At 41.0% G+C, this 14,494-nt stretch overlaps 2 pseudogenes; one reads left to right on the forward strand and one right to left on the reverse strand.

The window, feature by feature from the left end:
* Positions 1-2,987: 2,987 nt before the first annotated feature.
* On the reverse strand, positions 2,988-3,106 carry LOC142155040 (5S ribosomal RNA; annotated as a pseudogene).
* A 4,839-nt stretch (positions 3,107-7,945) lies between these two features.
* LOC142155041 (5S ribosomal RNA) lies at positions 7,946-8,064 on the forward strand (annotated as a pseudogene).
* Positions 8,065-14,494: the final 6,430 nt, after the last annotated feature.

Below are 14,494 nucleotides of genomic sequence, written 5' to 3' on the forward strand. Positions count from 1 at the left end.
AGTTTTCATCAAACTTCTTGCACTTTCTTCTTCTTTTGGCCTGTCACAATGGACCTCCTTACCCACCCTTTGTCTTGGTCACTCCCTTAACATTGTCTACTCCCACCTTTGCACTCTTCCTGACTTTGCCAACTCTCTATTCCCTCTTTCTGACCATCCTCTCATCTCCTTCAAACTCTCCTGATCTCCTGTACCTCTCCCCACACCAAAACCCTCTTTCAATATGCATAATCTTGATACCCTTGATACTGCTATTTTTTCCTCCTCCCTTGAAACTCTCATCTCCCCCTTATTCATCCAGGTCTGTCCCAACCACGTGGCCTCACTCTACAACCATACCCTCTTCCCTCGCTCAAGAGTCTCCTCCTGTTAGATCTATGTTTTAACTGGAGTCTCAAAGTAGATTCAGTTCACCCTGTGATGTCAAGTATATCTGGAAGCACTTCAATCAGCTGGAGAGAATAAACACAGACCAAAGGTCTGTATGCAAGAAATATTCTTTGTTTATTATCTCAAAGCTACAAGTTTTTATAGTACTCTGATTATAGGTGAATCCTACGTCATAAGCATACAATAGTTTATGGGATGTGCTGCGGATTAACTGTCTCACGTATTCTTGAGGTTTCTAGCTTCCTCCCCCCGTATGTCAACTATTCTTATCTATGTCAGCTTGACCTTAAGGCCATGTGTGCATATCTTGTTGGAACTGCATTTCAGCAGAAAAATTAATAACTTCACAAAAGACAGCTAAACATCTATATTATTGCAAGACAAAATGGCTGAACATGAGCCATGCTAACACAAGAAGAAACTTATATTTAACACTCCTCTCTCCTACATCACTGTTGGTAATTCCAACATTTCCTCTCTTACCCAAGTTCAATACCTTGGTGTCATCCTTGACACCTTCCTCTTTTTCACCCCCCATATAAAATCCCTTACCCAAACCTGCCGTTTGCATCACCGCAACATAGCTCGTATCAAACTCTTTCTGTCCAATGATGCCACCATAACTCTCATCCATTGTCTGTTCATTTCCCAATTTGATTACTGCAACATACTCCTTACTGGCCTCCCGTACACCCATCTTGCTCCTCTATAGTCTATCCTCAATGCTGCAATGAGACTAAACTTCCTTTCTCACCGACCTACTTCTGCTACCTCACTCAGTCAAGCCTTGCACTGGCACCGTTTCCACTACAGAAACCTCTTCAAACTCCTCACCCTCATCTGCATAGCCCTCTCTAACTCCACTGCTCCTAATGTCTCTAACCTCATTTACATTCATTATCCCTCTCGTCCTCTATGACCATCCAACGACTGCTTCCTCCCTTCCCCTGTGGTAACTACATCTCACTTCCACACTCAAGATTTCTCCCATTTTGCGCCCCATATCTGGAATGATCTTCCTCATTCTATCAGGCCATCCAGATGCTTGTAAAACTTCAAATGATTAATTAAAACACCAACATATACATACACGCAATGTATTGCGCTCAATTACCCAAAATGCAAATAGACACTAATCAGTTAATAATAAATAATGGATGTGAGTGCATACAAGTCAGTCCTAATAGTAAATAATTATAAAAAAAACAGCAAAGGATAATGGTATTACAATATGTGGTCAAATGTGTGACTGATAGATGTGTGGATATTGGGCTGGGTGTTCACTGAAATATAAGACCAATACAAATGGAATATAATGAAATATAAGGGACCAGTCCTAAATAATTGATGACCAGGGGTTTAATCGGCAAATGGTGATACAATGAAGTGAATTGGGAATGGACTGCAATGCAACAGCAAGATAAAACAAAATAAAAACAGTAACAGCAATAAAACATAAAATGTCAATAAAAAGTCAATAATGAGTCCAAGAGGATTCCAATATGAACCCTATGTTGGAAGTCCCGATTAATTGGATTGCTAAACTTGCTATCCAAATACCGCAAAGAAAAAAGTCCAGTAAATGAGAAAGCCTCTGGTGAGGAACTAAGCATATAAACCGGTAACTCACGAAAGTCCGGGCCACAGGATGAATATAAAAGGGTACCTGACCGGAGATATAGGGATCCGGGGACCGCGGTCCAGATGTTAGGCGGACGGTGGATTACCGATGAGGCTCATAGGGTATGTGGATGATGAGATGGACAGCGAGGAGATCGGAGTGCGTTCCAGGGTGGAACGCAAGGACTGGATATCCTGTTGTGTCAGCGGATGTGGGTGTGAACAACGTGTTTCATCTGCACCGCAGATTTCTTCAGGGGATGTAGATAATAGGTTGAGACCTAGTGAGGTCATCTATATAGTGCATCCAATAATTGGATGAATGAGTCCAATAAAGCTTATCATCTATTAATAAGCCTTAATAGTACTATTACCAACACATAATTACATATTAAAGATAACAAATTAAATGTTACATGGTTAGCATATACATGATACATACAGGATACATACAGGAGTATCAGCGCTGATTTACATAGTAATAGTGCACATTCTTCCAGATGGATAGACAGTATGACCTATAAGTATATTATGTAAAATTTTATAGAATATGTAGGATTGATGGATAGAGGGTGTATCTGACCTAGCAAGTAATGAGACTGTACCAAGGGGAATATTATATGATTGACATATACATATGATTGACATATATATGCATATATAAATATCAGCGATGAATTACATGATAATTTGACATATTAGTCCAATAAAGGATATGTATATATCGTCCATTAGTATAATGGATAAGGTAATAGTCTAGACTCAAATTATATGTAGTCCAGCTCTAGCTAGACTATATAATAAAAAGGAATTTGTAGTTATAGTTAAAAAGGAGGGAAGCGGTATTTTATTCAATTTCCAATTGTTTATGGAAACAATAAATTAAACATTCATAGGTGTGCATTATGTGTTGGTAAATAAGAGGTGACGTGCCTTAACACTCAATATCACCGTATTGGGATAGATCTACTACATGTGTACTACTGTACCGGATGTTCCCGGGAGGTCACCCATCCCGGTACTAGACCAGCTCCACTCTGCTTGGCTTCCAAGATCGGTGGGGATTGGGCATTTCCAGGGTGGTATGACCGTAGTTACATGGAGATACTACACCCAAAAGGACAAAGGCGGCATGGACACTAGAAAGTCATCAATTTATAACCAGTAAAAACACAATATCCTGAGTATGTAAAAATGACACCATATTATAATGAAACATCATATTCCACATTAAGTCCTTGTGGTGTTAATGAGTTTAAATATAGGATTAGTCTAGTTTCTTCCCTATCGATATTTTTAATTGGGTCTCCCCTCGCCAGTTGTTGTGTACACACTTGATGCCCAAAAATGTCAACCCTTTTGGGTCACAGTTGTGAGTAATTTTAAAGTGGCTAGAGAGATGATGTTTCTCGAACCCATTTCGTATGTTCCTGATATGCTCACTAATTCTGACCTTCAGGGGCCTAATAGTGCGGCCAATGTATTGTTTTCCACATGGGCATTGAATGAGATAAATAACATTCTTAGTGCTACACGTGATGAAATCCTTAATTATGAACTTTCTATTATCATGGGATGAAAAGACCTCAGTAATTCCTTGTGTGTTGTTTTGTTGGGTAGTACGGCAATTGATACATTTGCCACAGTAATAAAATCCTGATTTCTGTTGAATCTGAGTTAACCAATTGGTGTGTATGGTCTTATCTTTAATATGGTTTTTAACCAAAACTTTCTTCAAGTCTGGGGCTTTCCTGAAGACTATTTTTGGTTTTGCATGAATTAGGGGGCCTAAAGTTTCATCCTTTTGTACAATATGCCAATGTTTATAGATGATGTGTTTCAAAAGATTGGCTTCATTGAAATAATCTGAGACAAAATGTATCTGGTCATTACCAGTACTAGTGTTATCAGAGGGGTTTGATTGTGTTGATGTTTTGTGCCTCAATAGTTGATCCCGATCAGTACTAAGAAGTTTGTTGAATGCTGTATATATGGTGTGATGGTCATACTGTTTCTCTTGGAAGTAAGACTTCAATTCAGTACCTTGAGTAATATAATCCTGTATGTTGGTGCAATTACGTCTAATCCTTGTGAATTGACTGAATGAGATGCTCTTAAGCCACTGCGGATAGTGATGACTGGTGGAGAGGATATAACTATTAACATCTACTTGCTTCCTATAAGTTTTGGTGGCCAGACAGTTGTTTTGTATGAAAATTTCTAAATCAAGAAATTCTACGGATGATTGGCTATGACTGGCAGTAAATTGAAGGCCGTAATGATTATCGTTAATATGACTCAGAAATTGTAGAAGAGTGGATTCTGGCCCATCCCATATGATCAAAACATCATCGATGTATCTTCGCCAGAGCACTAGGTTTGCCTCCCAGTCATTGTTGGACCAGATGTTATGGTCTTCCCAAAAACTCATATAGAGATTTGCATAACTGGGGGCAAACCTAGTGCCCATAGCTGTCCCTTGCGTTTGTAGATAGAACCTATCATGGAACCATAAATATATGTGTTTGAGGATGAAATCAATGTTTGTTAATATGAACTCTATCTGACTGTTGTCCATTGTAGGATTTTGTTCTAAAAAATAACGTGTACTGTTGATGCCTAAGTCATGCTTGATAATAGTATAAAGCGAAGTGACATCGCAGGTGATCAGCCAATATCTGGGATTCCAGGTGATTCCTTTCAGAATCTGTAAGACGTGCGTGGTGTCTTTCAAATAGGCTTTTTGAATCTTAACGAATGGCTGAAGGTAGGTGTCCAGATAATGTGAGAGATTGGCTGTGATTGATCCAATGCCCGAAATGATTGGTCTTCCTGGCGGTTGTGTAATGTTATTATGGATTTTTGGGAGATAGTAGATAACAGGAATCACGGCATGAGAGTTGTAAATGTAATTATATTCTTTAGTAGTGAGTATGCCCAATTCTTTGCCATGAGTGAGAATAGCCTTGAGTTGCTCAGAAAATTCCATCGTTGGATTTGTGTCCAGGGGCTTATATGTCGATGAATCAGATAGGAGTCTATATAGCTCTTTTATGTAATCAGTGGTATTTAGGATTACTATGCCCCCACCTTTGTCTGCCGGTTTTATGATGATATTGTCCAAATCCTGTAATTGTTTAAGTGTTTGCATTTCTAGTTTTGTTAAATTAACAGTCCTATTTTTCTGTTTATGTGGAACAATGGTGTCAATATCTGCTAGGACTAATGTTTCAAATGTGTTTATGAGACTACCTTTAATTTGTCGAGGATAGAATGTTGACTCTGGTTTGAGATTAGTGTGTTTATATGTATCAGGGGATTTAAGAGCTTGACGTTCCAAAGGAGTTTTAGCGTAATATTTCTTAAGAGTTAATTTCCCAATGAAACATTTTACGTATCTATAGGTATCAAATTTATCAAGGGACCTGGTTGGAGCATATTTTAGTCCTTTACTTAGTACGTTATTTTGTGACTCAGATAAAATGTGGTCACTCAAATTGAAAATCCCAATAGGTTTGGAATCAATTTTAGTTGTGTTTATTGCTTTGTTTTTTTGACCTCCTCTCCTTCCTCTTCTGAGTCGTTTAGTTTCCTTTTGACTGACTGGGACTGACTGGGTTTTAGATGTGTACTTATGAATTTCGGGCCCAGTCCTAAAAAATGGCCTATTTGTGAGAGGGTGTCGTGCTGAGTAGGAGCTATATCAGGATTTAGGTTTTCTAGGACCACTCCTGGTGTTGCATAAAGTGTATTATCCTTGTTTGTATTGGTGATATCAACATGTCCTGAAGGTGGAGTAACCAGGTTTTGAGTAAAATGACTGCCTAATGCATTATATACTTTGGGGGTCCGATGTTTCCAACCGTCCTCAAAAGATTGGATGGCTAGATGTTCATAATCAAAACTGGGATCACCATGTACAGAGAACGAAACGGAATCAGACCTTGAGCTGACTGAGGTATTATAAATAGATGTTGCCATTTGAGGCATAACTTTGATCGGTTTTTGGTGTATGAGAGCCATATATTGTTGATATGTCATACCCATTTTTTTGTATGGTAATTTGGAAACTGATGTTTTTTGTAGATTCTTTTGGATGTGATTCGCAGTATGATCAGATCTAGAGGAAATCTGATGTTTAGTCTGCAATGTTTTGGAAGGTTTGTCCTTTTTATATTTGATCCCAAATTTGTCTCTCATATATTTAGATTTTTTCGTGTCAATGATCGAATGTTCTTTCCGAGCTAATCTATCCTTAATTAGTTGTGATAGTTCTATATAAGCGGGTTCATTTTTCATGGGGCAAATGGCTGTGTCTATGATGTTAATCTGATTCTCTAGAGTTGTAAAATCTTCTTTAAATTGCAGGATTAACAAGGCCATCAGATTATGAGAGCATTGATCTAAAATACCTTGCCATTTATGCATGAATCTAGGATTGTTCGTATAATGAGTAGGGGCTTTCCTGATTCTCAGACCCTTTGGAACCATATTGTCTTTTAAATATTGTTCAAGACTGAAAATACTCCACCAGGACTGCATCTCTTTGCATAATAATTTCTCCAGATCTAAAAGGAGATCACATTGATCAGTAATATGTGAAGGTATAATCCCTTCTTGTTTATCTGGGAGTAAATTCTTGGATGTATGTAGCCTCTTCTTCCTAAGACTGAAAGGGTCTGTGTAAGCCATGTGGATGGGTAATGCACAAGGGGGGGGGGCGCCGAAGCCCAGGGATAATACAATAAATGAAAAAATGGAAAGGGCTGCGTTCAACCCCAAATTAGGCAAGAGCAGCAATACTCAGGAATCCCTTCCTGTAAACCACAACATATACATACACGCAATGTATTGCGCTCAATTACCCAAAATGCAAGTAGACACTAATCAGTTATTAATAAATAATGGATGTGAGTACATGCAAGTCAGTCCTAATTGTAAATAATTATAAAAAAACAGCAAAGGATAATGGTATTACAATATGTGGTCAAATGTGTGACTGATAGATGTGTGAATATTGGGCTGGGTGTCCACTGAAATATAAGACCAATACAAATGGAATATAATGAAATAAAAGGGACCAGTCTTAAATAATTGATGACCAGGGGTTTAATCGGCAAATGGTCATACAATGAAGTGAATTGGGAATATATTACAATGCAACAGCAAGATAAAACAAAATAAAAAAAAAAACACATCATCTATAAACATTGGCATATTGTACAAAAGGATGAAACTTTAGGCCCCCTAATTCATGCAAAACCGAAAATAGTCTTCAGGAAAACCCCAGACTTGAAGAAAGTTTTGGTTAAAAACCATATTAAAGATAAGACCATACACACCAATTGGTTAACTCAGATTCAACAGAAATCAGGATTTTATTACTGTGGCAAATGTATCAATTGCTGTACTACCCAACAAAACAACACACAAGGGATTACTGAGGTCTTTTCATCCCATGATAATAGAAAGTTCATAATTAAGGATTTCATCACGTGTAGCACTAAGAATGTTATTTATCTCATTCAATGCCCATGTGGCAAACAATACATTGGCCGCACTACTAGGCCCCTGAAGGTCAGAATTAGTGAGCATATCAGGAACATACGAAATGGGTTCGAGAAACATCATCTCTCTAGCCACTTTAAAATTACTCACAACTGTGACCCAAAAGGGTTGACATTTTTGGGCATCAAGTGTGTACACAACAACTGGCGAGGGGGAGACCCAATTAAAAATATCGATAGGGAAGAAACTAGACTAATCCTATATTTAAACTCATTAACACCACGAGGACTTAATGTGGAATATGATGTTTCATTATAATATGGTGTCATTTTTACATACTCAGGATATTGTGTTTTTACTGGTTATAAGTTGATGACTTTCTAGTGTCCATGCCGCCTTTGTCCCTTTGGGTGTAGTATCTCCATGTAACTACGGTCATACCACCCTGGAAATGCCCAATCCCCACCGATCTTGGAAGCCAAGCAGAGTGGAGCTGGTCTAGTACCGGGATGGGTGACCTCCCGGGAACATCCGGTACAGTAGTACACATGTAGTAGATCTATCCCAATACGGTGATATTCAGTGTCAAGGCACGTCACCTCTTATTTACCAACACATAATGCACACCTATGAATGGTTAATTTATTGTTTTCATACCCAATTGGAAATTGAATAAAATACCGCTTCCCTTCTTTTTAACTATAACTACAAATTCCTTTTTATAATTCCTTTTTATTATATAGTCTAGCTAGAGCTGGGCTACATATAATTTGAGTCTAGACTATTACCTTATCCATTATACTAATGGACGATATATACATATCTCACTCTCAGTCTGCTAATAATGAAATAAATGAGAGACAGTGTTTGCAATGTGGAAGATGTGTTCCAGGAGACTATGAGGAAGTCCATTTTGTGATAATAAGCTAGAATCTATTGCGCCTCCTTGTACAAATAATTCTTGCAGGAAAAAGGAAAATGTTTCCAAGATACCAATGATGGTAAGCCGATTGAAGGATCACAATATTAGTCCATTAAGAGAAATAACAAATCCGGGGTGAGAAGGAGAATAACTTCGGAAAAGCAGGTATTGCATGCTCACACTAATATGTATCCAATCAGAATACAAAGGGTGCCTAACCCAATGTCACAGGCACTAGGAGTTGCTTACCCGAGTTTCACCAGATGGAACTCTGCTAGAGAGGCGGGGTTATGGCACGCACCTCAAAGCAGGCAGGTGAATGATTGGACACAACAGCAGGAGAGTAGAGATAGTCTGAGGAAGACAGCGACTTGCAGCTATGGTTAAAGGAAAGTCAGCGACTTGGAGCAGTAAACTGGAGGCTGAAGATAATGTAGACACGAGGAGTGGACGTGGATAGGTGATGGTAGGTAGAGGAGGAGTCAGTGGTCTGCGTATAGCAAGTTGTACCACCGCTGTGATAGGAGGACTTGTCCAGGTGCGGGTAGGTAGCAGGGAAGTCAGTGGTCTGCGTGCAGCAAGTTGTACCACTGCTGTGTGAAGGAGTGAGGACTTGTCCAGGTGCAGGAGAGTGAAGTTGAAAGGCAAACTGTGGCTGTATGGAAACAGCAAGTAGAGCAATGTCTTGTGAGGCAGAGATGGAAGGCACAATGAATAGTCTGTATGGAGTAGATGCCTTGCAGGGAGGAGAAGCTGGTCACAGCAGATATGCACAATAACGCTAAGTAGTAGCGTGAGGAGATATCGTGGCTTGAGTGAAAGCTTGTCCTAAATGAAGCAATGCAGTAACACAGTCTATATGGGTACTTGTACCCTGTGCAGCAAACAACAATGGATACAACTGGTATGCGAGCAATAGGCAAAAGTCAATAGAGCATACCCAGGGAGCAGCGTGGAAGCTGAAGCACGAGTTGGAAGCAGTTTGGAAACTGCACACAGGAGTAGAGCTGGAAGCAGTTTGGAAACTGCACACAGGAGTAGAGCTGGAAGCCTTTTGGAAACTGCACACAGGAGTAGAGCTGGAAGCAGTTTGGAAACTGCACACACCTATAGAAGTTCACTGGGAGTGAGACTTCAAGATCAGGGCAGCTACCTAAGGCTGCAGGTGCCTTAAGTAGGGAGGGGTGATTGATCCATCAATCACATTAGTGGTCAGGTGTAGTTGTTAAAGGGACCTGCGCATGCGCAGTGCGACAGGATGGCGGACGGCCGCAGTTCAACACAGGTGTAAGCGGGAAAGAAGGAGAACCACGTACCAGAGTGGAGGCATTCACACTCCGGTGAGTGACAGGGAGATAGCAGGGGAAAAAAACAGTTGATCTGTCTATATACAGTGCCGATCTGTTTACTATTTTTTTTTACCATTTGCGGCTCTGCTGCCATCTAGTGGCCATTTGTTATTATTACACCCTATGAACATTCCTGCAAACAAAAAGTGAAACCAGTAAAGGGAAGGAAAAGAAGAAGGGAAAACAGCATAAAAAACAATTATACGGGTCGGCGGCGGGAGGTTAAGAACCGGAGAGCAGTGGAGGGGCGCAGCCTCGAGCTTTACCAGCAGTATATGTATTTAGGTATATGCCACAGTAAAGAAAGGCCCATGAGAAAGAGACTTATTTATTTATAAGATCTACCATTACCCTGCTGCGGGGATCCCCGTTGAGAGAGATAAGGCTCAGCTTGCAACCGACCACAAATAAGAGGGACCCTGTTAACCATAAAACAGGCCACTCTAGCAGACTCACATCTGGTGCTGGATGGGTGCCCCGACAGTGTATCCTAATGCTGTGACCTGCTGCCCCCAGGGATACAAAGTAGCACTCGCAGAGGCGCATTAAATTCTTATTGTTCACCCAGACCCTGGCCACAGATATCAGAGACCCTCTTACTACTGCAGATTCACTATCCAGTTCCAGGGTCAATATTGGCTGATTTTCCTCAGCAGGATCGGCAACAAAATGGTATCCGTTGCCCCTGCGGTCCAGTGGATGTGTGGATGCTAAGGATTCCCTGGCAACTCCTGTTATGCCGGTGCAAGTGCACCTCCTGTATTCTTGTACCTAACATGGCTGTCTAAACCTCAAATGGGGGGACCGGTCTAGTGACGACTCTATATGCTATAGTTCTATATGCTATATGATATATAATCTACGTGCCTTTCTGAAATCTTCATCTGGATTAGAAGCAAGCGACATGGCGTCATCCACTAGCCGTTCTCGGGCATCTGATTCTCCAGTAGCCGTGTCTCAGGCCACTGGGGCTTCTCCAGCTACAACTATCCCAGATCATGGGCATGGTCCGGACCCTACCAACCAAACAAGAGGTCCCTTCCAAGAAAGATTTCGAGATGTTGGAGACCAGGTTGAAGGAGGCGGTCCGCCACGAGGTGGCTACACTCCAAGCAGATCTGGCGCACATGGGTCACCGGTTGGTGACTTTGGAGGAGAGCAAAGAGGCAGAAGAAAGCCATTATACCACCCTCCAATCCACAGTATCAGCCCAGGGAAAGGCCCTACAGTGGCTACATTACAAGATGGATGATATGGACAATCGAGGTCGCAGAAATAACCTGAGGATAAGGGGTTTGCCTGAGGATGTCCCCATACAAGGTCTGGTCCATGCCCTCACAAAGATATTCAACGAAATACTAAAAATGCCGCCGGAGAATGTCATTTCCTTTGATAGAGCACTTAGGGTATTGCATCTCCTTCAGAAAGACCCAGAGATGTCATTTGCCGCTTGCATTATTTCACACAAAAAGATGAGATCGTGTGGAAGCTGTGACGCCTGGATGGCCTCCAATTTAACGGTTATGAGATTCAGGTCTTTCAGGACTTATCATAGCACACTCTCCAGCAAAGGTGGATGCTAAAGCCCCTTACAGAAGAATTACAAAAGAATAATATTACGTACCGCTGGGGCTTTCCCTTCCAGCTGCAGGTGGTCCACGAAGGGAAATCGGTTGCGCTGGTGGAACCATCTGGCCTTTCGGATTTCTGCTCATCACTCGGTATCCCAAAGGTTGCACTTCCAGAATGGCAAGAGTCCTTTTCACGCTTGATGCTGATGGAGGCTCCTCAGGGAGCAGAAAGGTTCCGACAGGTGGGCAGGTCAAGGAAGGGCCCTCAAAAGCGCCAAAGTCAGCCAAGTCAAGATGACACTTGATCAACGAATAACAGACTCAAGAGTCTAAATGCTACAGGGAGTTGATCTAAAAGGACCTGTATTGCTTGCCGCCTTTTCTTCCTATACAATGGACACAGTAAAGATGCCTTCCAGACAAGCTATTTGTCCTCTATGTTCCCTTGTCTCTCCCTTCCACCGTACCCCCCCTCCTCTTCTCTTTTCCTGTATCTGTTCCCACAGGTTGGAAGTGCTCCATCATCAGGAAAAGGGTCGGAAAACCACAGAAAAGTACTGACAGCTAAATGTGGTCTGTTTCCCGAGCTAGCTCGGTTAAGTGTTCTGATACTTTCTGGGGCTTTCTTTTTTCTTTATTGTCTTCTTTGGGGAGGAGAGGGGTGAAGGGGGAGAAGTCGCTCCTTGCAGAATGCTTTTAAGTTAGAATATTTGCAAAGTTATGATTGTTCTGGTCCTTGCCTATGTTTCGACCACCTGTTTTAGTCTTAGACATGTTAGGTTACTTATTTTCTCACTAATAAGCTAAAATAGCGTTACAGAAGAAGTGTTATACAAAGTTGTCACTGACATTGAATCCCCCCAGTACCCCCCGACCAGCAAGAGTTTTTTCCGAGGCTTGAGATGTCTACAGCCTCTCATGTTTCCCCAGATCGGGCTGATATTTCTGTTTAAAGTATCTAAATATTATTTTCAAATGTTATTGTTATATGCAATTTTCTTCACCATGTCCCTCCTTCCCACCCCCCTTTTTTCCTCATCTCATTATACTCCACCACCATACTTCTGGGCTACACGGGCATGTTACCCACAGAGCAGCTGCCATGCCAATATATGTTCCATGTTCCACTTAGATGATAAGGGATAATCTTGATCCAGATAATTCTAAGACAAGAAGCAGTAAACCCAATACCAGGAAAACTGATGGTGGAGAGAGAATTGGACCAGGGATGGAAGCCAAAACTACAAAAGAATGGAAACATGTGGGTGAAAGAATGACAGGAGTTATTATAAGCAAATACAGCCCAGGGAAGCAAGGATGTCCAATTATCATGAAATTTTGAGTTATATAATCAAATAACTTGTTCCAATAATTTATTAACCCTTTCCATTAGACTGTGGATGGTATGCAGACAGTATGCTGATGTTAATCCCAAGGAGTGTACAGAAAGGACTCCAAAACTGAACAATGAATTGGGAGTCACGGTCGGAGACAATGGGCTTGATTTATTAAGGAAAGTAAGGCAAAACAATGAGTAAGTTTTCTCCTGGACAAAGCCCTGCTACAGTGTAAGGGGTGCATATTAGTTTATTATTTTGCACATAAGTTAAATACTAGCTGTTTTTCATGTAGCACACAAATATTTGATAGATTTATTTTTACACTGAAATTTAAAGTTGATCTAGGACATGTCCTTCCCCATAAATAAACTATAAACTATAAATCTGTCCCTTCCCATGCAACATGGTTTTGCCAAGGTGCAAAGCTACTGATTTTTTTGCTTTACTTTCCTTAATAAATCAGGCTCATTATCTTCAGGAAGGCTGTGGAAATTAAAGATAAATGATAATGCTAAAGGTTTGGGCATTAGGTTGTTTTGCCAAAGGAACAAAGTGAGCCATTTTACTAATCCAATCCAACCCAGGTGGTGTAATGGCCAGATGACCATGGCAGGTCTACAATAAAGTCCATTGCATGGTGTGTCCAGGGTTTAACTGGAGTGGGTAAAGCATCAACTGGCCCAAAGGGTGATTTCTGGAGGACTTGCCCCTGGCACATTCTTCACAAGAAAGCACAAAGACCCTAAAGTCAGACGACAGAGTGGGTCATCAGACAGAACGTAAGAGAATCTCAATAGTTCTGGAGATTCCTGGATGTCCAGCGATCTTACTTTCATGGGATTCCACCAGAACTGCCTCCCGAAGATGAACTGGAGTGAATAATCTATTCGAAGGTGTCTTCAGAGAAGCAATTCTCTGGAATTGGCGAAGAGTTGCCCCCTGATCTTGAGTCAAAGCAGCGTGAACGGAGAAGGATGACATGATGGGCAAAGGTTCAGCAGGCAAAGAATGACAAGAGTTAAAACTTTGGGAGAGTGCATCGGCTTTAACATTCTTGGGACCAGGTAATACTAAACCTAAAGCAGGTGAAAAACAATGCCTAACGTGCTTGTCTGGGGTTCAGGCATTTGCCGGACTCAATTGCAGGTTATTATGTAATAACAGAGATGGCATGAATAGCTCCCTCCAGCCAGTGGTGCCACTCTTCAAATGCCCATTTTATGACTAAGAGTTCCCATGAGCAGGAGAGAATTTTCGGGGAAAAAAAGCACAGGGCTGCATTCTGTGATCCCGAGGATCTTTCTGAGATAATACAGCCCTAGCACCCATGTCGGAGGCATCAACTTCAACCACAAATGGCAAGTCTGAATTAGGATAGTCTCAGAATAGGCGGCGTAGATAAATTCTGACCCTTTTGTAAGTCAGGGCCGTTATAGGCCACACCAGGTCAAAGAAGGCATGAATAAATCTTCGGTAGTAATTAGCTGTGGCTGGATCACTTGTAAATAACTTATCTGTGGCTGGATCATGTAGAAATAACTTATTGTAGATATTTATTTTAATTAGGGGTGCAGGGCACTGCTGTATATAATTGCACATGTACTGATTATTTTTATATTGTGTTGTACTTATGGATAGGAAATTTATTTATTTATGAGACAGTGCCAGGGGAGGAAATTGAATTTTCGTAAGTTTTCTAAAGGAAGTCTCATTCTGATTAATTTTTTTCATGTTAAGTGTCCAACACGTCTTTTCAGCCTGAAAGCAACGCATGGAGTCGTTACCTGTTATTCT

Source organism: Mixophyes fleayi, chromosome 4 (genome assembly GCF_038048845.1).
Source record: "Mixophyes fleayi isolate aMixFle1 chromosome 4, aMixFle1.hap1, whole genome shotgun sequence".
Taxonomy (NCBI): Eukaryota; Metazoa; Chordata; class Amphibia; order Anura; family Limnodynastidae; genus Mixophyes; species Mixophyes fleayi.